The following is a 22,508-nucleotide window of genomic DNA, read 5'->3' as shown; positions in this document are numbered from 1 at the left end:
GGGGTGGGGGGCATTGAGTTAAAAATAGTACCAGGGATCATTTTATCTTTGGGGGTCCTTGTGGGTTGCTTACGCCCCTGGGGAAACGGGAAGGCCGTTTCTAACACTTAGAACTACTTTTATTTTTTTACTTATTTTAAACGAATTGCTTTTCTTTAAGAGGCAAAGCCCCTGGACTTCCCTGGCTGGTCCAGCGGTTAGGACTCCGTGCTCTCAGTGTAGGCGGCAATGGGTTCGATCGCTGGTCGGAGCCCTAAGATGCCACGTGCTGCGCGATGTGGCCCAAAAAAGAAAACGACACCAGTCTTATCTCTGATTCTCACCTGAAAACAGCCCAAGTCCGGGTGGAGGTTTTGTCGGGAGGTACAAATGCCCCATCTCAGCCCTCGGCAATCTTTTCCCAGGACCCCAACATCGAGCCGCATCCCGGGGGCTTAAGGAGGGCATTTCTCCAGGTTCGTGGCTGGGGACTTCCTGTGGCTCCGGCCAAGGCAGTCTTTTACCTTGATGTCACCAGCCGTGAACGTGTTTAGGAAATCAGGCGTCGGAAAGCAGCGTCCCCTGCGCCGTCTCCTTGAAGGAAAGCGATAGCGTCGCTGTCTCCAGACCCTCTGCTCTGCTCTCCGGCTGGGAAAAGAGCCGCAGAGACGCACATCCCACCTCCCGGGCTGTAGTTGGCTGCTTTGCATCTGACCCCCCCCCCCCATTTCTTAAAATCCTGGCTTTCTGTCACTCGTGAAAACTTGTGTCCCTCCAGCTAGCCGCCTCTCTGCGCGTTTCTCACGTTTTTTCCTAAGCCCTGGGGTTGCCGGCCCTCTTCCTGGCTTGTACTTTTCCTTATTTAACGCTGTGGAATCGGACGCTTGTTCAAGAAACCCCAGCGATAAACGGACTCCTAGTTGATCGGTCTGACGTGCGTGAGTAACGCTTCACACTTGCAGGAAAGCCTCCGACCTCGAGAGAGGGCTTTATTTCTGTTTGTTTAAAGAGACTTTTCCAAGCCACGCGGAAGAAGGAAGGCCCCTGTGCTTTGTTCTGGGGTCTCTGGGAATCACATCAAGGGTGTGTTGCGTTTCTGGATCTTTTGGTATCACAGTGTGTTTATGTGAATAAAGCTGCCAGCCGGGGAAGCCTGCTACGGGAGTGGGAATTCTGCACGTTCGTTCCCTGGGCTGTCTTTGCACTGGGTGTGGGGAGGATGATTTTAAAAAGCCGAGCCTTTTGGGGTGCTGACCTCGGGCCATATGTATCGCTAGGGCATCTGGGTTCTCTCCCATCGACTCCTTTCTCTCCCCGTTCCCTTCCTTTCTCTCCTTCCTTTTAAGAAAACGAGGTACCCCAGAAACAGACAGACTGGGAGGTCGGCGTCCGTCGTTATTTTTCTCCCTCTGCACGTTATGGGTTGCCTCCGTTCCTGGGGGCATGGGGAGGGGGATTCAAACATAGAATTTTTCTGCACAAACATTTTGAGTTTCAACAGGCCAGTTTTCAGTCATGATAACCTGACACTTGCAGAGCGTTCTCCGTCGAACATTAAGTGGAACGTGGCCTTCAGTGTCTTAGATAAAGTATCGTTGCTGGCATCTAGAATGTCTCGTAAAAACACAGCCCCTAACCGTTAAGGATGTGTCTTATCTGGGTCGGCCCAGGACTCTGCTTCCTCAAGATGGTGTGTGTTTCACGCTCAGGTCTTGCTCTAAAGTCAGTTTCCTTTCAGAGTCCCGCTCTCATCCCGGCTCAGGGAGGCGGGCCCCTCAGTGTGTGTTTGGAGTGACCCCGGGGTCTCGGCCGCCCTCTGAGCGAAGGCCTGGGGCCCATCACAGGCTTCTGAAAGCACCGCGGCCCTCGGACATTCGTCTTTCTGGTTTCCGGGTGCAGTCTGGACCAATCCCGGACACATAGCTAGAATTCTTCTCCTTGGGAACCTGCAGCCCCGTGTGTCCCCGTCCTATAAATTGTACTGCATTAAGACCCAGCGTGGGATGTTTTGCAGCTGTTCTGGCCACTGGGGGGCTGGGTTTGCAGCTCTGCCTGGAAACACAAGCCCTTCTGTGCCTCTCACGGCTAGCAGGCCCAGGGCTAGGCCTTCGGGGTCCTCCTTCTGCGTGCTGGGGGCCCGTGGCCACTCTCCTCTGAACTTCGCTGGCTTCGTCCTCTGCAGCCCCGCGCGGGCGGGATACAGTGGCTGCTTGCCTTGGGTGGCTTCAGCCTCCAGCCCCACCGGCCTCTGCTCCGGCCCTGCAGTGCACACAGCCAGCCCCATATCCTGTCGTGCTCAAGGCAAGATCCCGACCGTTCAGGCTCCCCCTTCCTCTCTGCAGACCCGGGTTCCTGGCCTGGGCGCCAGCCCTGCAGACGCAGGGCCCTCCCGGAACCTGCGTGGTCTCTGGGTCCCCCCGGCTGCCTGGGCCCATCCCGGCTTCCCAGGCTGGGACTCCGAGGCTGGGGGCTCCGCATGGCCTCTTTGCTGGGGTTGTTTGTGCTGGTTTTCTGGGAGCACCCTTAGGATATCTGCTCAGTGGTTTGACCTTTGGCCTGAAGCGAGGTTGGGATGCTTTGCCCACCTCTCGTTTTCAGCCCAATTTGTTCACCTTCTCGACTGACCCAAACTCCCTCAATTTTTTGGGTGATGAGAGACCAGATGGGATAGGCTTTTAGCAGACGGCAGATGGCACAAGGCAGGGGCGGATTCCTCAGGAAGTGTTTCCTTAGGGAGACGAGCATCGCTTCCTCTGTTAGAAGGATGGAACCCGGTGGTCTCCGCAGCTGTCCTTGAAAGAAGACTTTTCCTGAGAGATTTTAGTCACGTGGGGTCCACAGCAAAGGCATTTCCCCTCGGACGGCGGGTATCCTGGGAGATGACACTTGATGAGTCCTCTCGGGGCTTTTGCTTCCAGGAGGATCCTGGCTGGATCTTCGTGGAAATGAGGCAGTGATTGGAGAGTAGGTGACATTGGGAAGATCACGTCTCGTGCACAGCACCGGGGACGCCAGCATTGGGGTTTATGGTCCAGCGTAGGAGCTGATCATTGTGTCGATGGCCAGTTTGTTACATACATACTAACCTTTGTGATTCCATGCCTGGATGGAGTTGATTCTATTTATATATATATATATGTATAATACATAATGTAAATATGTGTGTAAACATAAGCATATATATTTACATATATCTATACTTTTATATCCTATCTGTGTATATCCTCTTTTTTATATTCTGCTGTCTGTCATCTGTGATCATTCATCTGTGTATTTATTGCATGTCCGTCACCCATCTGCATCTTTAGCATCTATGCCCGTGTTATTTATTATCTCTGCGTCTGTAATCTATCATCTGTGCCCTTGTCCATTTTCCGTCTATTATCTATCAACCTGTTATCTGTATCTGTTGTCTATATCATCTGTGTGTTTATCTATGTATCTATGATCAGTTTGTCATACATCTCTGTATCTATCGTCTGTCTGTGTATCTTATTTATCATCTATACACTTATTCTTTATTTATCATCTGCGTATCTGTGTATTTTCTATTACCTGTCAGTTTGTCATATCTGTCTATCTATCTGTCTCTGTTTATCCATCCATCCATCCATCCTGTACTTTTATGGGTAAACGTCTGTCTCTGTTTATCCATCCGTCCGTCCTGTACTTTTATGGGTAAACTGAAGGTGCGTTGAGCAGCTTTCATTCTCCCTGCAGGAAATGTAATGAGTTGACGCACTCCTCCTTAAAGGACAGCTGTCGTTGGTCAGCCTGTCATGGCTTAACACGTTTCCCGGCTCCGTAAGACACTCTGGCAGGAACCGTGGGATTCCTGCAGTCCACTCTCCTCCCGGAACCTCTGAGGACTCAGCATGTCCAGCTCCTCACCCAGGAGAGCTGGGGGAGCATCACCCTGCCCTCAGTGCGTGGTGCCCTGGCTCCGCGGCTGGTGTGGCCCTCCCCCCGTCACACGCACTTGGCCGGAGAGCTACACCATGCCTCTCGGGCCCGGGCAGCTGGCCCCGTGGCTGCAGGCCTGCCTGGGGTGGGGGGGTCTCCCCAAGGAGGAGCCCGTTCCTGGGCTGTGGGCGGTGAAGCCCACATGGCCGGTCTCCAGGTGGCAGAAGGACACGGGGGAGGTGCAGCCGCTGGGATGCAGTGACCGGCTCACCTCCCTTCCCGCTGGCATCCGGGGTCTCGCGCGCCAGGCCACGGGGGCCAGTCCTGGGTCTGTGGTCAGCTTGGTTCAGGGCTGTCCCGCCGTGTATGGCCTCGCGAAGGAGCGCGGCCCGGGACAGCGGAGGTGGCGCACGCGTAGTGCCCGAGCCCGTGGTGAGCCTGCCTTGGTGCGTGTCTGGCGGCAGCAGGGACACCCCCTGGGAGGGGCTGGCAGTGGCCCTCCCAGGTCTTGTCCTGACCCCCCCGGCGAGGCGTTGGGATGGGTTGGGAACGGGGAGGTGGATGAAGGGAAGAGCAGATGCACAGTCGGGGGGGGGGGCGGATGGTGGGTGCAGGATGCACGTGCAGGAAGGCAGGTCCGTACTGCTGGCAGCGCAGGGGGAGACCACGCAGGGAGCCCCCGGCCCTGCCTTTCCTCCTCTGCCTCTGCCCCTCTCGTGTGGACACCTCCGGGCGAGGTGGCGGGAGCATGTTGCAGACCGAGTCTTTGTGTCCCCCCGGAATTCGTATGTGGAAGCCCTGACCCCCGAGGGGATGGTGGTAGGCAGTGGGGTCTTTGGGAGGTGATTAGGGTTAGATAAGGCCATGAGGGTGGGGTTCCCGTGATGGGATTAGTGTCCTTATAGAAGAGGAAGAGACCAGAGCTCTCTCTCCACCAAGTGAGAAGTATGCAGCTGTACAAACCAGGAGGAGAGCCTCGCTGGGAACTCATCTGCCCTGGCTGTGGTCTGCCTCCAGGCCTGTGAGAGGCACGTGTCTGTTGTTGAAACCACCTTATCTGGGCTACTTTGTTATAGCAGCCAGTATTAGTCAGGACTCTCCAGGGAAACGGAACCAACGGGGTATATCTAATATCTATGTAGATGGATAGATGATAGATAATAGATAGATGATAGGTAGGTAGATAATAGCTAGCTAGATGATAGATATGTAGATGATAGACATATGATAGGTAGATAGATGATATAGATAAATGTAGGTATTGGTTCTGTGTCTCTGCAGAGCCCTGTGTAATACATATATCTGTATCTTTATATCGGTATGTGTATATTGATTGATTGGAATTGACCGACACAATTCGGGAGACCAAGCAGTGCCACAGTCTGCCATCTGGAGCCCCAGGAAAGCCAGTGGCGTGTTCAGTCCGAGTCCAAAGGCCTGAGAACCAGGCACACAGGTGTCCAAGGGCAGGAGGAGATGGACATCCCAGCTCAAGGACAGAGAGACAGAGAATTCTCCCTCCGCCTTTCTGTTCTATTCAAGTGTCAACTGATTAGACGGGGCCCACCCTCCCTGGGGAGAGCCACCTGCTTTCCTCCATCCACCTGTTCAAATGCTCGTCTCGTCCAGAAACACCCTCCCAGACACATGCAGAGATCACGGTGCCCCAGCTCTCTGGGCTCCTGGTGGCCCAGCCAACTTGATGCATACCTTCACTCATCGTGCAGCCCGCCCTGGCACGTAGAGCAGCTGAGTGCCGCAGGACGTGACCAGGGCTGCAGGCCTCAGCGGGCACAGCTCCTGGGTCCAGCTGACTCTCTCGCCCACGTGCTCAGGGGCGGCTGGGGGCCTCTTCAAACTGCCTGTTACCTCACCCAGCCCGCAGAGGGGGTGGGGCTTATCCTCACACATAAAAGACTCCTGCTTAGAAAGGCCTCCGTCGGGTCCACGTGGAGGCTGTTTTCTCTCCCCCTTTCCGCATTTACTCCTAGCATCCCTGGGGCTTCTCCCTACATGGCTCTTTCCTCCGGTGTTGGCCCTTCTAGCATAACTATTTTTATTTTTTTTTTAAATTATTTTATTATTTATTTTTAAAATTTTGGCCATGCTCCGCGGCTTGCGGGATCTTAGTTCCCCGACCAGGGGTGGAACCCGTACCCCCTGCAGTGGAAGCGTGGAGCCCTAACCGCTGGACCGCTAGGGAAGTCCCATGGACCTCTTGTATTTCTCGGTTTGGAGGGCGTTGCCACAGGGTTTAGTGGCCGCTGCAGGAGGGGTTTAGGATCCACGCAGGTGACATTACGAGGCTGAAGAGCCGTGGGGCCCGTCAGCTGCCCCAGCTCTTCCTGTCCCCCTGCTGTTGGTGGAAGCAGCCGTGCTTCGTGGCTGACACCTGCACTGGTTTCTCAAGCTGTGGAAACACGCCAGCATGAGAGGCGGCCGTCAGGTCCTCCTGCCACAAGGATGAGCCGTCATCCAGGCGATGGTACCATGCTGGCCTGAGCTGATGCCTTTTGCACGCTCCTCTGGTCCAGCTGGCCGGGTCCCTGCTTCCAGACGATGCCCAGCGGAAGCTAGTTAGGGCTCTCGGTTGCCTGAAAACTCATACTTTGTGCTGGCTAATTTTATCTCACTGTGGCTGGGCTGTGGACCCAGCTTTGCGGTCAAACGCTGGTCTAGAGGTTGCTGGGAAGATATTTTTTAAGATGAGAGGAACGTTGGGACTTCCCTGGTGGTGTAGGGGTTAGGACTCTGTGCTTCCACTTCAGGCGGCACGGGTTCGATCCCTGGTTGGGCAACTAAGATCCCGTATGCCCCGTGGCATGGCCAAAAAAAAAAAAAAAAAGATGAGATAAACATTGAAATCATGCAGCAACATGGATGGACCTAGAGATGATCGTACTGAGTGAAGTAAGTCAGAGAAAGACAAATATATCACTTATATGTGGAATCTAAAATATGATACAGATGAACTTCTGTACAAAACAGAAACAGACTCAGACACAGAAAACAAACTTATGGCTACCAAAGGGGAAAGGGATAACTAAGGAGTTTGGGATTCACAGATGTACACTACTCTATATAAAATAAACAACAAGGATTTACTGTAGAGCACGGGGAAGTGTATTCAATGTCTTGTCAAAACCTACAATGGAAAAGAATCTGAAAAAATATATCACTGAATCACTCTGCTGTCCTCCGGAAACCAGCACCACATTGTAAATCAACTACAATTAAAGAAACATTGACACCAGGAGACTTTGACATAACCAGATTGTCCTTCACAATGTGGGTGGGCCTTGTCCAATCAGTTGAAGATCTTAGGAGAAAAAAAGACTGAGGTTCCTCAAGGAAGAGGGAATTCTGCTTCCACATGGTCGTGGGACTCAACCTGTAACCTCAGCTCTCCCTGGGTCTCCAGCCTGCTGGTCTACCCTTCAGATTTTGGGGTGCCCCCTCTACACATCTGTGGTTGAATGAACCAATTCCTTCAAATAATCTCTCTGTCTCTTTCTGTCTCCCTTTCTCTTTCTGTCTGTGCTTCCTGTTGGTCCATTTCTCTGGAGGGACCCATAACTAAACATACTTTACGTCCATAGGTGGCACTACAAGAAAGCCAGTTAGAGTTGGGGGTCCCAGGAATACAGGAGCCAGGCCCCTCCCAGTCAGGAGAGGACATGTCAAAAAAAAGTTCATTTCCTCACGCTGACGGACTTAACTGCCAAGCGTCTTCCTCTCGTGTAAAACACCCAAGCTGTGGTCACCCCACTCGCTGTCAATTTTAAACATTTCCTTGTCATTGAATTCTGCTTCTCAGATGCGAATTTTTTTTCATAATTCAGCAAACGTAGTTTTAATAAACCCTTCTTAAAGAAACTGTAAGTCTCAATTCTGCGTAATCGATCGTTGAACAGAGAAAATATTTAACTCTGTAGTTTAGATTAACCGATATTGGCAATTATTGTTACAAAATAAAATGGTCATATTCTAAAGCTATCAATATGAAAATGACATTACTAACCAAAGCTGTCAGGAAAAATGAAATAGGATAAGAAATTCAGGTAAGTATTGCAATTTTCTCATTCTTTAAAGATAAAAATTAAAAATGTCACATTAATTTAATAATACAAGTACTAGATACATAAACAATGATCAAGGTATGGAAGTAAACCCTAAGCCAACATGATACTGATGCCTGCTGTCTGCTGTCATTAGTCTTCCTGTTTTCGTTCTTTGAAAACTTTCTTGAATTTTTCATTTATTTTAAAAAAAATTAAATTTTTTAATTGAAGTATCGTTGATTTACAATGCTGTGTTTCAGGTGTACAGCAGAGTGATTCAGTTTTATATTCAGTTATATATATATATATATATATTCTTTTTCAGATTCTTTTCCCATGTAGGTAATTACGAAATATTGAGTATAGTTCCCCGTACTGTACAGTAAATCCTTGTTGGATAAAGAAGATGTGGTACATATATACAATGGAATATTACTCAGCCATAAAAAAGAATGAAATCATGCCATTTGCAGCAACATGGGTGGACCTAGAGATGATCATACTAAGTGAATTTAGACAAATATCGTGTGATATCACTTACATGTGGAATCTAAAATAATGATACAAATGAACTTAAACAGAAATAGTCACAGACAGAACAATTTACCGTTGCCAGAGGGGAAGGGGGGAGGGATAAATTAGACTGGGATTAACATATACACGGTGCTATATACAAAACAGATGACCAGTAGAGGCCATTATTAGTGGACATGCTTTTTTTTTTTTTGCTGTGAACATTTGATTTATTTCCCTATAATGTTAGTACTCTTTAACCATCATCCTGCATCACATACAACTTTGTATCCTGTTTTGGTGTGTTTTTTTTTTTTTTCACTGCATCATTTCTCTGTGGTCTATTGAAAACCAAGTATAAGTGACTGCAAAATACTTGCCTCTGTGTTTTTGGTCACTTGCATAAGGTTCTAAACAGTGTTTATCATGTAACGCGTGATCGCTTTACAGGTGATTCCCTCTTAGTTATTCATACCCCCTTAATATCACATTTCTTTTCTTCCCTAACTTTACTGAGGCAGATTGACCTGTAACTCTGTGGATGCTTCGTGATGGACGTGCTTAAATAGACTTGTGCAAAGCTCAGGGCACGCTCCGAAGATGCTGGTGGTTTAATTCTCCCGTGAAGAATCCAGGCACTTTTTCACGCATCTTTACCGGGAGCCATGGGTGTCCCAGACTCCGATGGGTTGGGATAATTTCTGGGGAGCGCCTGTTTTCCTACCAGCCCTGGACGGCCTCGGAGTCCTGGGTGGTGGCTTCTGAGGTCACCCCATCACCAATTTGTTTGTTTGTTTTGGGCCACACGTTGCAGCACGTGGGGTTCTAGTTCCCCGACCAGGGATGGAACCCGTGCCCCCTGCCTTGGAAGCGCGGAGTCTTACCCACGGGACCACCGGGGAAGTCTGAACGCATCACTAATTTTGACCCCCCCCCCCCCCCCCCGCCGCCCCCAGCACTTCTGTCGAGGCTGATGCCTGGGCCTGGCTTCTCGGAGTTACGTCCTGGGTTTTAGGTCTCCCACCTCCAGCCCACATGAGCCCCCTTCTCACAGAGGAACTCCCGGGACCTCTGCACACCCACGCCTCCCCCGCGGTCCGTGATTCAGCACGGTCTTCAACCATGTTGAGCGGCTGTACTGAGATTTCATCCACCATTAAATAATACAATTCAGTACAGTGTTCAGTGGACCTGCCTCCTGGTGCTTGGGGTAATGGCTTATGGCTCCCATCCCCGAAAGCATGAACTCGTGCTCTCTAGAGGGATCTGGACAACATGACATGCGCATGGCCTCCCTGGACCCAGCATCACTTATTGTGACACAGTATCATTCCTCACGCCATTGCTCGTAGGACTGAGTCACTTTTTTCTTTTATAAATTTATTTTATTTACTTATTTTTGGCTGCGTTGGGTCTTCGTTGCTGCGCGGGGGCTTACTCTAGTTGCGGCGAGTGGGGGCTACTCTTCATTGTGGTGCCCGGGCTTCTCACTGCGGTGGCTTCTCTTGTTGCGGAGCACGGGCTCTAGGGCGCAGGCTTCAGTAGTTGTGGCTCACAGACTTAGTGGCTCTGCGGCATGTGGGATCTCCCCGGACCAGGGCTCGAACCTGTGCCCCCTGCACTGGCAGGTGGATTCTTAACCACTGTGCCACCAGGGAAGTCCCCTAAGTAGCTTTTTTTTTTTTTATTTTTTTTTATTTTTTATTTTTTATTTTTTTTCCCGTAAGTAGCTTTTTAATGTAGGGTCTGGATGTCTTTCTAGATTGTTTCCTTTTCTGCCAATCTCGCTTTAGGATTGATACATAGATGATATGATGTATTCCTATAGTAAGCTTTCCCATCTGTGCCCCCCCTCGCCTCTCCAGTCTTAATGCTTGTAGATCATTCTATCCCTGGGATGAATGGCCATCCTGTTCCTATTCCCTGGTCACCAAACGGGGCACAGGCTGGTGTGGTGTCCAAAGGGCCCGATGGCGGCTTTGTCTGGAAAGGTTGCTTCCCATCATCTGTCTGTCAGGCAGGTCTCACTAGTGAGACTTTTATGCGTCTTAATTATCGACACAGCCATTCTTAAGGACCTCCGTGACGCTGCGTGTCAGGAAAACGTGTTCCTGGGGCCAGCTGACTTGGAGGTTCAGCTACACGTCATTTTAAATTATTCTGTCAATTTTGAGGACTCTTGAGACAAGTGCACACACACATGCCTAAGATGGTAGGAGGTCCATGAAAGGGTGGCTTATAGATGTCCTTCTTCATTTGTGAGAAGAATACCAGACTTTCCAAGTCCCCGCCCATCCCCCATTATTCACAATTAAGCAAGGTGTTTCCCCCATTTTAAGCTGAGAAATAATTCACCATACAATACACCCAGTAAATGGCGCACTTCAGTGGTTTTTAGTACATTTGCAGAGTTGTACAAACACTGTTGCTATGTTATTTTAGAACATTTTAAAAACCACTGCCCAAGGGGATCCCTGTACCTGTTACCTATCACTCCCCACTCCTGTTTCCTCCCCAGGTCCTCTGTCGCCATGCGTTTGCCTATTTGAGTATTTCAAATACACGGAGTCATGGCCTATATGCTCTTTCTGGGTCTGGCTTCTCCCGCTGAGCATCATGTGTTCAAGGTCCATGGACACTTGGGCTGTTCTCACTTCTCTGGTTACTGTGAATCACGGTGCTCTGAGCGTTCATCGCACGTATCTGAGTGGATACGTGTTTTCATTTCTCCTGGATAGATTGATACCTAGGAGTGGCGTAGCTGGGCTATTGTATCTCCATGTGTACCCGTTTGAAGAATCGCCAGGCTCTTTTCCAAATTGGTTCCTGCAATTTACATCCCCACCAGCAGTGGAGGAGGGTTCCGATTTGCCTACATCCTTACCAACTTCGTTATTTTCTGTTTCTTTCTTTCTTCTTCTTTTAAATGGTGTGGTTTTTTTATTGTGGTAAAAGTCACATCACATGATATAAAACATACTGTGTGGCTTTGATTTACGTTTCTGCTAATGCTCTCTTCAAAGAGGTATGTGGTTATTTCCCAGTGGAGCACAGGAGCAAAGATTTAAGGAGTGAAGAAATGAATTGACCACCCACGTGCTCTTGGAAAGAATTCAAGGTGGCTTAGGCGTGTGTGTGGAAGACAGGAAACACAGAACAGAGACCAAAGTCCAGAAACCCGGTAGATGAGGGACGGGGTAGTGTTGCTGCTATAACCTGGGCTTAGCAAACCCCTGTACCTGGTGTCCACTTTGTCTCGTGACAGCGGGCAGTCCTGGCGGGGGGTCCAGCTCTCAGTATTTGATAAAAGGACCAGGCACGGGGTCATCCCCAATTCAAGAGGGAGCCGGAAGCCTCGGGTCAGTTCACAACAACTGGACAGGGGCCAAGGAGGCGGAGTTCTTTGTTTTGCTCTTTACTTTAGTTCTTTTCTCTTTTAAGAAGAGGCTATATTACATGGCATTAGTTTAGACTTTTAAAAAAAAGTTCCTGGGAATTCCCTGGCGGTCCAGTGTAGGACTCGGCGCTCTCACTGCTGAGGGCCTGGGTTCAGTCCCTGGTCGGGGAGCTAGGATCCCGCAAGACGTGTGGCATGGCCGAAAATACCAGTTCCTGCTTTGAGATAATTGTAGGTTCACGTGCAGTTGTGAGGAATGAAGTGGAGCAACAGTTTACCTGTTTTTCTCCCAGGGCTACCCGCTTGCAGCACGGCCGTACCACATCCCAGCCTAGATGTAGACTTGGGTGCGATGCAATGCTTTCAGATTTCCCTGTTCTAACTTGTATTCGCTCGTGTGTGTACAATCCTGTTGCATGGGTGGCTTTGAGAATCCACCATCACGGTCAAGACACAGGGCAGTTCTGTGACCCCAAGATCCCTGGTGTGGCCCATCTCCTTCCCACACCAACGCCCCCCCCCCCCGTCCTTCACCCCGGCAGCCACTAATCTGTGCTCTATAATGCTGTCACTTCAAGACTGTCATAGAAATGGAGGCATACACAATGGAACCCTTTTGAAACGGCTCTTTTTCTCCCCACTCGGCGTAATTCCCCGGAGATCCACCCACCTTGTTGCTAGAACACTGTGCCTTTCTTTTGAATAACACCTGTGAAATGACAGTCACACTAAAGATCTTTCTTTTACGAACAAGGCTGCAGTGAATATTTTTGTTCCTGTGTCTCTGCAGACCTGTGGGAGTATGTCTGTGGCATGAAATTCTTAGAAGTAGAATTGCTACGTAGGGGACATGCACGTCCACTCTAGACCCCCTCCAACTCACCTCCTAAAAGATACAGTCTCGGTGGAAAATTGACTGAATGTGCAAACGGGGCGTTGCCATCCTGGATGGGACCGAGCTGTTCTTATTGATGAAACCTACTAACTTCCTTTGCTTTTATTTTCTTTAAGGAGGAGGGGGTTCCAACATCCTGTTACGTACCTGTATTTTATTCAGTATCGGTTAAATCCTTGTTCATTTCCTTTTTCTCTTTTTTTGGGAGGGTACAAGTTCGGGTGAGGCACCCGTGAGGCCAAACAAGCCGAGTCGTCGGAGTTTCGAGCAGAGAAAGGTTTATGGCAGGGTCCTGCAAGGAGACTGTGGCATGTGCCCCCAAACCCCCGAACTCCCCGAAGGGTTTCAGCAAAGCATTTTTAATGGGAAGGTGAAGGAAGGGTGTGGGTGGTTATTGCAGACTTCTTGGTGCGGGAATCCTTTGTCCACGAAAGTCAGGTCACAGTGTTCCTGTTAACCCTCAAGAAAACCAATGTTATTCTCTGTTGTGCAACTTTTTCTCTCTCTATGAATGGAAAGGCGTTCCACCCTTAAAGGTCAGAGCCTTGAGAAAGGACTATCCTGTGTATTTCAGGCGATGGGCAACATTCTGAACTCAAAGCGAAAGAATACAAAAGTTACAGTAAAAGAAACAGACCTAATGTGGAGTCAGATGTGTTCTTCTCCGTTACCCTTGGAGCTGGCTCTAATGTGCAGTGAGCTCGGTGTACAGAGAGCTGTCGTTTTGCCATTTTTCCCAAGCGCTGGCCATCACCGAGGCATGAGGTCAGCACTCCAAGTTAGGCGCTTCAAACAGAACCAAGAGCGGAGAGCGTTCTAAACATAGTCTGGAAGGGACCTCTCTCCCGGCACCCTGCAAACATCGTGCCGTTTGCCAAGATCTCAGTTGCCTTTCTTCTTGCGGTGCGTGGTGACCCAGAAACAAATCCAGGGGCGAGTAGCTTCGTGCTGCAGCGTTGGACCCAGAGGCTGTGGAGCTGAGTGGCTTTGGGAGGAAAGGAGCAGGCGAGAGCCTTGTCGTGGTGCGGCTTGTAGGTACACATCTGGGACGGGGCAGCTGGCGACACGGGTCCCAGTCACCACACGGGTCCCAGGCCCGGCCGGTGCGCTTGGGATAAGCTTACATTGGAGTTGGCAGAGCGCTTTCTCTGACGTCTGTCGGACAGGAGCTGACAGGTCGGAGTTGGTGTTGAACCCAGGATCAAAGCCGTGCACGGTGTGGGGAGGAGAGGGTGGCGGTGGAGGTGATGTACGGGGATCCCGTGGAGCTGTTTGCAGCTAGATTTCCGGGGGAAGTGTGGAAGGAATGTGCATTGCAGCTGACCCGTGTCGGGGAGATAAGGGGGGCAGAGAGGGCCCGGGTCACCTGCCCTCCTAGGGAGCTCCCTCCAGCCAGGCTGGTGTGTCCTCGCGTGGAGGTACGTGTGTGTGCAGGTGTACGCCCCTGGTTAGGGTTTGAATCACGCCTCCTCCCCCACCCCCACCCCGTACTGTAACCTTATTTGGAAATAGGGTCTCTGCAGATGAGCAACTTACGGTGAGGTCACTTGGGTGAGGGCGCAGCCAGCAGGACTGGGGGCCTAGAAAAAAGGGGAAGTGTGGACACAGAGATGCTGAGAAGCAGGACCCTGTGTGGACACAGAGATGCTGAGAAGCAGGACCCTGTGAGGACATAGAGAAGACGGCCATCGACACGCCAAGGAGAGGGGCCTGGGGCAGACGTTCCCTATAGGCTGACAAAATGAGGACGTGTGCTCTGCAGAGACCACCCAGGATGTGCCTGGACAGTTGTTGGCTGAAACACCCCCCATCTCAGCAGAAACGCCGTCAGCTTGGATGGAAGATAAATAACGCACATGCTTGCAGTGTAAGCATGTCCCGGATATTGCATGGGCTGTACTTAAACCAAAAACTGCTCATTGCTTGTCGTAAATTATATCTCTGTCTCTATCTTTTTAACTATATATGTATCTGTGTATCTGTCATCTACCTACCTGAGCTATCCATTTATGTATTCTCAGTCTGTTTATATACATCTGTTATCTGTCATTTATCTATCATCTATCAATCTATCATCTATGTGTCCAACCATCTTTATCTATCGATCTACGTATCTTTCTATCATCTTTCAAGCTATCATCTATATCATCTTTCAAGTTATCCTGTATCTGTCTATTGATATCTATCTATCTATGTGTCTATCTATGGAGAGATTCATTTTAAGGAATTGGCTCATGGAATTATGGGGTCTAGCAGGTCCTAAATCTTCAGAGTGGGCCGGCAGGCTGGAAGCCCATGGAAGACTTGCAGTTTGAGTCTAAAGGCCGTCAGGAAGCAGAATTCCCTCCTCCTTGGAGAATCTCAGCCTTTGTTCTATTGAGGCCGTCAACGGATTAGACGAGGCCCACCCACACCAGAGAGGGCAGCCTGCTTTCCTCAAAGCCCCTTGATTTAAATGTTCATCTCATCCAATAAAACACTGTCACGGAAACACCCAGAATAATGTCTGACCACATATCTAGACCCCGTGGCCCAGCCAGTTCGACACGTAAGATTATCCCAGGAGCTGTGACGGCCATGCAACCAGGGAGCACGTGTGATAGGATTCTTCTCTCAGCTGAAGCCAGAGGGAGACGCAGCTCCCATACCAGGCAGGCCACTGGGATTCGACAGCCTGACACTTGGACTGTTTCTGGGTGGGCGAGTCAGCTTCTTGCTTTGGAAGTCAGCTCTCCGGGACAGGTGGGGACTGGCCCACGTCCGGCCTGGGTGCCCAGCATCAGGGCGGTGGTCTCGTTCTCAGCACACGTTAGAGGAATGATTCCCTTGACCTCACATCCGGTGCCTTCCGCCCGGCCATTCCTCCGCCCAGCCTCCCTGGCGTGCTCCTGCCAATTTCTTCCTTTGCTGCCTGGCCTCCCACGGCTGGTTGAATCACGTGGACCCCTCTGCAATCCCAGGATGCAGGTGACGCAGATGCAAAGACTAGCCTCCGGGATCCGGGAGGGGCAGCCTCTCTCCTGGGCATCTCTCGCTTCTTCTGGCCAATGCCCTACGCCCAATTCAGAGTCCTCTGAGTGCTGTCCGCCTGCAAGGTGGAAACTGTAGACCTTACTCATGTCGGAGGGGGTATTAATGCCTTTGCTGGGTTTTCCCGTGGCCACTTCTCAGCAATAGACATGGGGGTAGAGGCGAGATTTTCAGATGTTGCAGGTGCTGACGGAAGCGTGTCTACATCGGATCTTTTCACTTGACATGTCTTTTTTAAAAAAATATATTTATTATTTATTTTTGGCTGCGTCGGGTCTTCGTTGCTGCACGCGGGCTTTCTCTAGTTGTGGCGAGCGGCGGCTACTCTTCATTGCAGTGCGCGGGCTTCTCATTGCGGTGGCTTCTCTTGTTGCGGAAAACGGGCTCTAGGCACGCGGGCTTCGGTAGTTGTGGCGCGTGGGCTCTAGAGCGCAGGCTCAGTAGTTGTGGCGCACAGGCTTAGTTGCTCCACGGCATGTGGGATCTTCCCGGACCAGGGCTCGAACCCGTGTCCCCTGCATTGGCAGGCGGATTCTTAACCACTGCGCCACCAGGGAAGTCCTGACCTTTCTTTTTAATGAAGTATTCCATTCCTTTCTGGGTGTGGACCGAGGGGTTTGTTTGGAACCCTCCTTGACAGGGAAACAGAAACTCTCTCTCTGTTCTTTTCAATTCTGGTGGGAGGGACCAAGAGAATTAAGGACCTTTGTTCTTTATTTTAAAATTTAATTTAATTTTTTATTATTTTTTCAAAGTGTAGTTGATTTACTATGTTGTGTTAGTTTCAGGTGTACAGCAAAGTTATTTTATATATATTATATAACATATATAATATTGATACTTGTTATTTATATATATGTTCCTTTTCAGATTCTTTTCCCATATAGGTTATTACAGAATATTGAGTAGAGTTTCTCGTGCTATCCAGTAGGTCCTTGTTGTTTATCTATTTTATATATAGTAGTGTGTATGTTAATCCCAAACTCCTAATTTATCCCTCCCTTTCCCCTTTGGTAACCATAAGTTTGTTTTCTATGTCTGTGAGTCTGTTTCTGCTTTTTGTTTGTTTGTTTTTTTGCGGTATGCGGTCCTCTCACTGCTGTGGCCTCTCCCGTGGCGGAGCACAGGCTCCGGACGCGCAGGCTCAGTGGCCATGGCTCACGGGCCCAGCCGCTCCGCGGCATGTGGGATCTTCCCGGACCGGGGCACGAACCCGCGTCCCCTGCATCGGCAGGCGGACTCTCAACCACTGCGCCACCAGGGAAGTCCTGTTTCTGCTTTGTAGATAGGTTCATTTGTGCCATATTTTAGATTCCACATATAAGTGAGATCATATGGTATTTGTCTTTCCTTTTCTGACTTACTTCACTTAGTATGATGATCTCTAGTTGCATATATATATGACTATCATTTTTACATAAATAAAATAGAAAATAAAATATGTGAATATAAATATAAGATAAATATATTTATAAACATAAATATTTATGTAATATATAAATATTATATAATTTATAAATCTTACAAGTAATGTGAACATTATAAATAAATATTATAAATATAAACATGTATAACATAAATATTTGCATAGTATAATATGTAAACATAAATATAAAATATTTAATATTCATAAATATTACTTATATTGACAAATATTTATGTTAAAATAAAAGTATCATTTATTTTCATATTGTCTCTTATCATTAAATAATACATCCTATTTGCTATTATCTTTTTTACTTGTTTTACATTATTAAATATTATTTATGTATTAAATATGTTAAACATATTTAAATATATTAAAATTAATATGTAAAATATGTAACCTTTGAGATATAGAAACATAATTTTACCTAGAATAAGACTATAGCATAGATACTATTTATAAATATCTAAATAGGAACAAACATTTCATTTATATTTATATAAGAATATATTTTACACATAGATTTTTATTTCTTTTTCTTTTCCTTAGCAGTGGTGTGAAAAAACTCCTGGGCAGCAAGTGTGTTGCAGGTTGCGGAAGTTTGGGGACCAGTGTTGTATTCTACTTGGTCTTAACTGTTCAGTTTCCCCCGTAACCTCGCTTTGAGATGAAAGTTCAGGCTGCCGACGAGGCTTCTGTGGTCGTCCTTTGGTCTCTGTCTTCTTTTTGGCCCTGCCGCGTGGCTTGCGGGATCTTAGTTCCCTGACCAGGGACTGAACCCAGGCCCCTGGCAGCGAGAGCCCCAAGTCCTGACCACTGGACCACTGGGGACTTCCCCGTCCGTTGCCTCTTCTGTGTAACGCCGGGAGCTGTAAGGTGTCGCCTCCAGCCCAAGACCCCAGCGTGCACCTGTGCTCACGGCGCACGGTCGGCGCAGCACAGTGCCCCACACGCATTCAGCAGCTGTTGGTCTGCATTTTCAGGAGGGACAGGTGCATGCCAGGGGGACAAGAAAAGTTGAGTTGGGTCCTCCCTAAGGCTCCCCGCCCTGCAGCGCGGTGCTGGAACCCTTCTCTGTAAACGCCGGGAGCCTAGGAAAAGAGCACGTTTATTAATCCGGCTCACCTGCCCAGGAACTAAACCCGCACGCGGTTGGAATCCCTTTAGTAGAATCAAGCCTGGGTGTCTGGGAACTTTGTGGGGCGCCCGAAGGACTCATTTGGGGTTTCTGCGAAGGACGTGCTCTTTCTGATGGACGTGGCGATGTGGAGTATTCCCCGGGCGTGGCGGAGGAGTGGCGGTCCTCCGCGCCTCCCGGAAGATATCGCTGCCCCTGCATCCCTTTCGGGGCTTTTCTTTGTAGGGTTGTTGCTTCATGTTACCGGCAGCAACGCCTTACTGCAGCGCTGGACAACAGGTTGTCCCCACTTATTGGAAGGATTTTCTAACAAGTGGATCAAACCTGACTCCTGGCCAACAGGTAGAATTATCACTTGAGCTTGGCCCGCTCGGGGCTGCTCAGTGTCCCCTGTGTGATGGTGGAGACCCAGGATGGGTTAGGATACCCCGTTGTAGGGATGGAGGATGCCCCACTGTATGCAGGTATGGCAGGGGGTTTATCCATCCTTCTTTACGGAGAGACAGGTGCTGCCCTGAGGAACCTTGGCTTTACGTTGGCAACCGGCCTTGTCTCTCCATGGCAGATTCCTAGAAGTGATTTTTCGAGATCAAACGATAGAAGCACATGTAATTGCACTAGATATTACCCAATTGCCCCCAATGGGGACTGTGCTGTTTTGCACTCCTACCCACGCTGTAGGTGAGAGAAATGAGTCTGTTGAAGTCTTTGAACTTCGCCAACCTGATGGGTGTCATGGTATCTAGCAGTTTTCGTTAACTATTAACATTTCTCTTATTAGGTGTAAACTTGGGCATGTGTTTTTAAGGGCCATTTCAGTATGTTTTTTTTTGTGGTCCGCGGGCCTCTCACTGCCGTGGCCCCTCCCATTGCGGAGCACAGGCTCCGGACGCACAGGCTCAGCGGCCATGGCTCACGAGACCAGCCGCTCCGCGGCATGTGGGATCCTCCCGGACCGGGGCACGAACCCGTGTCCCCTGCATCGGCAGGCGGACTCCCAACCACCGTGCCACCAGGGAAGCCCTCAGTATGTTTTTATATCAACACATGCTTTTGCCCTTCTTCTCTGTAGAGTTTTTTTTTTTTTTCTTCTTCTTGATTCTTAAGAACTCTTTACATACTCGGAAAATAGCCCTTTGAATGTGACTTTGCTTATGGTGTTGTTTTAATTTTAATTTTTTGGTAGGATTTTTTTTCTCTTTCTTTCTTTTTGGCCACGCCTCGTGGCTTGTGGGGTCTTAGTTCCCAGACAGGGATGGAACCCGCGCCCCCTGCATTGGGAGCGTGGACTCTTAACCACTGGACTGCCAGGCAAGTCCTTATGGTGTTTTTGGTTTTTTTTTTTTAAACTGTGTACACTTTTTTTAGGAGTGAAATTGGTCTATTTATTCTTCTCAATATCGAGTTAGAATTAGGAAGGCATTTCCTGCTCTGAGGTTGAGAATAAATTTGTCCCTGCTTTCTTTGAATATTTTCATTGTTTAGCTTGTTTCCTCTTGGAGTTCATTTTGATGTGTCCTGGGAGGTATGGATCTCATTTCCTCTGTTTTCAGAGGTCTTTTGAGATGTCCCCACACCATTTATTAAAAAGTTTATCTTCTCGGGCTTCCCTGGTGGCACAGTGGTGGAGAGTCTGCCTGCCGATGCAGGGGACACAGGTTCATGCCCCGGTCCGGGAAGATCCCATGTGCCGCAGAGCAAAAAAAAAAGTTTATCTTTTCTAGACAACAAACTAGTGGTTACCAGTGGGGAAGGGAAGGGGGGAAGGGAGAGATGGGGTAGGGGATTAAGAGATACAAACTGCTGTGTATGAAATAAGTAAGCTACTGGGGCTTCCCTGGCCATCCAGTGGATAAGACTCCACACTTCCACTGCAGGGTGCATGGGTTCCATCCCTGGTCGGGGGACTAAGATCCCGCATGCTGTGTGGCACGGTCAAAAAAAAAAAAAAAAGCTACAAGGATATATTGTAGAGCACAGGGAATACAGCCAATATTTAATAATAACTATAAATGGGGTAGAACCTTAAGATATTGTGAATCACTATGTTGTACACCTGAAACTTATAAAATATTGTATAGCAACTCTACTTCAATAAAAAACGTGTAAAAAAAGTGAAATAAAGGAGACAGGGAAAATACAGAATTCATCTTTGCCACCTTGGTCCTATAGGAGCTTTAGCTCCTAGGACTAGCCAGTTCCTACGGATAGCAAGTAACTGAGCTGTAAACGTGCTTCTCAAATACATGCAGATGCACACCCCACCCCCTGCTCTAAGGGGCTCCCATACTCGGGGCCACCATCCACCTGCCCTCATGCCCCCCCAGGGCAGGTACCAGACAACAAGGACAGTCCCCGCAGCCAGGACCTGATGAAATTATTCACACCAGCCCCTCCTAACCCTGCTCACCTGTTCCTTCCTGCAGGGCTCTCATCTGGTTTCCCCCTTTCCCTCTGCCTCCTGACCGACCCTGGTGCTTCCCCGTGTAACCCTGCATGGTGTGTTGCGCCCCCTCCTCTTGGGAACTGTGAGTGGTCATCCGTCTTTTCAATATCGATCGTCTCCTGACCTGTTGGCCTCACCCCATACTTGAAGAATAATAAAACCTACAATTTATCCTTCCTTCCTCCCTCCCTCTCTCTTTCTTTCTTTCTTCTTTTTTATTTTTACATCACAATACACCCTTTTTATTTTGGTCACACATTGCACAGTACAATTTTAAAATGGAGTCGAAAAGAGAAGTCTGACCTTTAGTAAAGCATTATTTCATCTTGTATAATAACATGTTATTGACACTTTGGGTAGTTTAAGATTTTATTTAGACACAGTAAAGTTTATTTATTTTATTGACGTATAGTTGATTTACAACGTGTTTATTTCCGTTCTACAACAAAGTGATTCCGTTATACATACATATGCATTCTTTTCCATATTCTTTTCCATGATGGTTTATCCCAGGATATTGAATATAGTTCCCTGTGCTCCACAGTAGGACTTGTTGTTTATGCATTCTATATATAATAGTTTGTATCTGCTAACCCCAAACTCCCAATCCATCCCTCCCCCAATCCCTGCCCCATGGGCCACCACGAGTCTGTTCTCTCTGTGTGTGAGTAGAAACAGTCAATCTTACACCATCACATAGACGTATATTCTCATATGTTTTGCATATGTGTAGGTTCATGCAAAGGTACATGGTTAAAGGAGTCATCATGTTCTCCGTTTTTATGAGATACTCTGTATTCTCATGTGGTCTTCAGACTTTGTAGAAAACGGGACCGTCCCTCCGTAACAAGCAGTTTCCTAACTACATTTGAGAAAATGCATACGAGTGTAAAACCTACACTTTACAGCACAACCAACATGGTCCGAGAGGATTAACCCAGGACTCTCGCCCACAGCCGTCAACGATAGACGCTCTCTGGAGCTCTCTGCAGATCATTTTGGTGGCGTTAATTCCCGCAAAGGATTCGTCGGGGACCGAGCAAGGATTTATCAGGTGGCTTTACCAGGCTGTCCTCATTCAGGGCAACTGCACTGTATGGGACTCGTGCGTCCCGAGCCTGTAGGAATATTCAGAAGAGCAAACCCACAAATATCCAACCGCAGCTCCCGTTGGCCTCACGCCCTCTTCTGCGACTTCATTCTCATCAGTGTGTGCTCTGCCGCTAAACCTTTACCTCGGTTTCTTTTTCTTTTCTCCTGCAGTTTTCCCCCGACAACTCGAGCGTGTTGCTATAGTGACCGGCGGGACTGATGGCATTGGATATGCGACAGCGAAGCATCTGGCCAGACTGGGCATGCACGTCATCATAGGTGATGATTCACTTCCACAACTCCTCGTATCTTAGAGCGAGCGGGAGATACGCAGCTGCTTGCTCCTACGTGTATGGAAATATTGATGGGCTTCCAGATCCAACAAGGGCAGAAGGCGTAAGGGTGAATACTCGGAAACTGAAAGAGACAGGAAATTGTGTTGCGCTTTGTTTTTGGACGGGAGTCGAGGTTCTGCTGTGATGGGGATCATATATTTTTTTCCCTGTGTGGTTCACTGCAGTGAACAACAATAACTGTGAATTAGTTTGCCAGACCTCTCCTAACAAATCATGGGACAAACTGGGTGGAGTAAACAGCAAACGTTTTTCCTGTCCCCGCCCTGGAGGCC

General features: G+C 48.8%; 1 protein-coding gene across 1 annotated transcript in view; it reads left to right on the top strand.

The window, feature by feature from the left end:
- The window catches only part of ZBED1 (zinc finger BED-type containing 1), a gene marked incomplete at its 3' end in the record, with an annotated part of 76,051 nt that extends 53,576 nt beyond the window's left edge, over positions 1-22,475 (top strand). The window contains exon 2 of the transcript XR_013825717.1: positions 22,052-22,475. The remainder of the gene's footprint in view (positions 1-22,051) is intronic.
- Positions 22,476-22,508: the final 33 nt, after the last annotated feature.

Source organism: Stenella coeruleoalba (genome assembly GCF_951394435.1).
Source record: "Stenella coeruleoalba genome assembly, chromosome: X".
Classification (NCBI taxonomy): domain Eukaryota; kingdom Metazoa; phylum Chordata; class Mammalia; order Artiodactyla; family Delphinidae; genus Stenella; species Stenella coeruleoalba.
Note: the sequence above shows the minus strand (reverse complement) of the source record. Positions and strands in the feature narration are given on the sequence as shown.